Source organism: Triticum dicoccoides, chromosome 7A (genome assembly GCF_002162155.2).
Source record: "Triticum dicoccoides isolate Atlit2015 ecotype Zavitan chromosome 7A, WEW_v2.0, whole genome shotgun sequence".
Lineage (NCBI taxonomy): Eukaryota > Viridiplantae > Streptophyta > Magnoliopsida > Poales > Poaceae > Triticum > Triticum dicoccoides.
The window spans coordinates 51,115,081-51,119,256 of record NC_041392.1 but is presented as its reverse complement, the minus strand read 5'-3'; positions in this window follow the sequence as shown (position 1 = coordinate 51,119,256).

Genomic DNA, 4,176 nt, shown 5'->3' with positions numbered 1-4,176 from the left:
CGTGCCCGCCTCCCTACCCGCCACCGGCCGCCGCTGCCACCACCGCCGCTCGCCCAGGCAACCATCCACGACCTCACGCTGCCCCTCCCGTCATCTGATCTCTAGGCACCAGGGAAGGGAAGAGAAGAGAAGAGGGAGAGCGAGAAGGTCAGGCGGCGGCCAAGGCGCTCGCAGATCCTCCGGCGCCATCGTCCGACCTTGGCCTCCGAGTGCTTCTTCTCGGTGGCATGATGGTACGGGCTGCCTGCTCCACGCCCACACCATGGCATACTCGGGACGCCGCCTTCCCCTGCTCCAACCCTAACCCTGGAGTTGTTGTTGCTGGTCAAGGTACGTCAATTTTGATTTGCTATTGGCCCCTCCCCTCCCCTCACGCTGTTGCTTTGTTCTCGCAGGTGATGCATACTATTGGGTGAGCTTCAATCTACCTTGGTGAGATTCTCCACACTACTGGGTGAGCTTCTTCTCCTCTAATCTTGTTTGCTGCAATCTACCTTGAGGAGAGGGATTATGGATTTTTGTTTTCTTCTTGTGGAGGAGATTCTTAGTTTAGCTAGGTTCCAAAGAAGAGATTTTTCTGTGCCTCTCTCTCTTTTTGTTTGTACCTTGCTGCCAAGGAGAGCTTTGGATATAGTTAATTATTTACAAAGGGGAAAACTTTTTTTTTTGCCACTCTAGTTTTTGCACACTTTGCTTATGCCACTCTAGAATTTGACATTTCACTTTTGCCACTCTTAGCTTTTGACAATATATCACTTTTGCCATTCCGTGGCAAAAGCAAAAGTTTTAGAGTGGCAATTGCAATACATTGTCAAAAACTAAGAGTGGCAAAAGTGAAATGAAAAGTTATCATTTTTGCCATGGAATGGCATTTGCGATGTATTGTCCAAAGCAAAGAGTGGCAAAAGTGAGATGTCAAATTCTAGAGTGGCATAAGAAAAATTGGTAAAAGCTAGAGTGGAAAAAACAAAGTTTTCCCTTTACAAAGTACATGTGTTGTTGCCTTGCTTGGTTTGTTGGCCATATTCTGACCTATGTCCATGTATGCATAGAGGTTCTAGATAGGATATATCTGTATGTATGTGTGTGTGTGTGTGTGTGTGCGTGTGTGTGTGTGTGTGTGTGTGTGTGTTCTGTTTGCTTTTGTCTGAAGATATACTGATTTTGCCCCAAAAGAAGCCATGGATATTGCAATTTGTTTGATTCCCACTCGTGTTACTCTTAACCATGGCTTGTTTTTCTGATTTTGCCCCACTTGTGTTACTGTTAAGCATGGTTTCTTTTCTGATTTTGCCCCAAGAAGAGCTCTAGGGCATGTTGATAAGATATATTGCTGAATCCTCAAATAGGTCGTGGAGAACGTTACTTTTTACTCAAATATGGATGTTGTTGACATGGGAGTACTTGGGTGGCATCAATTTGGTGCTTCCCATGTCCATGTGCAGAGAAAAAGAGAGGAAGGGGATAGATGAGCAGGGAGCAGAAGGACCAGAAGAAGAAGGACAAGCGAGGTGGGGCCATATGCATGTCCATGGAGGTATGTCACCCTCTCCTCCTCTCTTCTGTTTCCTTGTACTGCAATCCTTAATCCCATTTGATTCAATTTGTTAAGTTGTGTTGTTATCTCCTAAGAAAAACTAGAAACACGAAGAAACTTGTATTGAAAGTAGTTGAACTTCCAGATTGTACACGTTTTTGTTGTAGATTAGGTAGTAAAATTTAACAAATATTGGCCATACATGTACGTAGTTGAAAGTAGTACTTGAGTTGGATAGGTTTCTTAGTTACACGGTTCCCATTAAGTACAGCAAAAGGGATCCTGAATTTTAGTGTTTATACATGAACATTGTTTTCCTGCTATTCTACTATGGAACTATGTGTCAGTTTTTTCCAATCTTTTTCTTATTTAATTTTATATTGAAATTCTTTCCTATTGTTATTTCTGTGACACATATAGAGCATCGTGCTATATTTATAATTTTCATCTGGGATATTATCATGTGAGAACCTTTGATGCATGTTGAAACCACAGTGAAAAGTCAAGCTGCATTGTTTAATAAATGATTGACTGATATATTAAGTTCAGTTGGTCAAATTTACATTTAACTATAGATTCAAGAATGTCTTTGCGAACTAAAAACAGAACAACTATGTTGATTAAAAAATTATCCAAATAACATGTCCAAAGATCCCACAGCCGCCTACTAATAACCCAAGTTAATTAGTTGATATACATGTCTGCTTCATTTGTTAATTCTCTTGATCATCAAGTGATATGATTTTCTGTTGTCTCGTTCAGCTATGCTTCAGTTGCAATTTTTTATTAGCAACATGTACCAGATTTGAGTTATTTTCATTTCAATATTGTTTTTGTTTTCAGACATTCTGGATCATACTAAGACACTTGGTAAAGATGCCCTAGATTTATTCATTTGAGTTCCACTAATTTCTTTCTATGCTTTCAAATTAACCAGTGTGTTTGTTAGTGTCATCTCTAGTTACCATTGGTGCCTATGATTTGGATTATTAACCGTTTGATTCCTTTAGGTGATGGGGCAGCCGCCAACTTGGGCCTGCTGAAGAATGGTGGGGCGGTGCAAGGCGCAATTACAACGCGTTTCCTTGCTCGTTGGACGGCGTTCAAGCGCAACCCTGGTGCCCACTGAGTACCGCCTCAGCTACAATCTCCCTCGGTGAGCTCCATCTTCCTCCTGCTCATCTGCTTCGGCCACAATATTGGACATGGTCGTGGCTATATTGATGTGGTGCTCGTCCAGTTGATGCTCTATGCCCTACTCATGCATCGTTCCCAACTTGAGCTCTGTAGTTGTCAATGCATGCTATTCTAGGGTTTGCAGGATGTTGTTCATGTTTCGTTGCTATCATGGGAGCTCCTATGATGATCTGGTTTACATGTGGATGCCCTGGTTGTATAGCTATCGAGGCACCTGTGGGTATCAAGTTGGATCCTCCCTCTTGTGTCTAGAATCCTTTTTGATCATGTGATATGCGTTGTTCTGCCCTTGGATGGTCATTCTTGTTGAGTGATAACTAGTGCAGCCCCAATGTATAAACAGATTGATCTGGTGATAAGAGATGACGGGGTAGGCTATATGATTGAGGAAAGGCGAATCTGAGCCCACTATCTAATGAACCCTGAACCATTTTTATTTGTATTTAAAGGTGTTGCTTATTTATCGAGAATCCAGAAACAAGAAACGAAGCACCCAACAAGTGCTCTCAGACCTTGGCGCACGTCGGCCGTTGGATCATTTTATTTATGCGATTTGGGCCATCAGATCGAGCCCTGGGATGACCTCGCCCGTCGGATCGAGGTGGGGCTCTTGTAGCAATGATAGTTTCACCCCGTTCGTGCCACCTCGCCACCACGTGTAATTGCATATAAAAGAAAGGTGCGCTTGTGGTGAAACCCTAGCCGTCTCTCTCCTCGGCTAGAACCTCCCTTGGTGAGCTCTGTCTTCCTCCTGCTCCTTTGCTTGGGCTACTGTTGGGACATAGTCGTGGCTATGTGTTGGGGAACATAGTAATTTCAAAAAATTTCCTATGCACACACAAGATCATGGTGATGCATAGAAACGAGAGGGGAGAGTGTTGTCTATGTACCCTCGTAGACCGAAGCGGAAGCGTTGGCGCAACATAGAGGAAGTAGTCGTACGTCTTCGCGGCCCGACCGATCAAGCACGGAAACTACGGCACCTCCGAGTTTTAGCACATGTTCAGCTCGATGACGATCCCCGGACTCCGATCCAGCAAAGTGTCGGGGAAGAGTTCCGCCGGCACGGCGGCGTGGTGACGATCTTGATGTACTACTGTCGCAGGGCTTCGCCTAAGCACCGCTACAATATTATCGAGGACTATGGTGGCAGGGGGCGTCGCACACGGCTAAGAATATGATCACGTGGATCAACTTGTGTGTCTCCGGGGTGCCCCTGCCTCCGTATATAAAGGTTCAAGAGAGGAGGAGGCCGGCCGGCCCCTATGGCGCGCCAAGGAGGAGTCCTCCTCCTAGTAGGAGTAGGACTCCTACTAGGAGGAGTAGGACTCCTACTAGGAGGGGGAAAGAAGTGGGGAGGGAGAAGGAAAGGGGGGCGCCGCCCCCCTCTCCTAGTCCAATTTGGACTAGGGGGGGAGGAGGCGCGCGGCCCACCTTTGGCT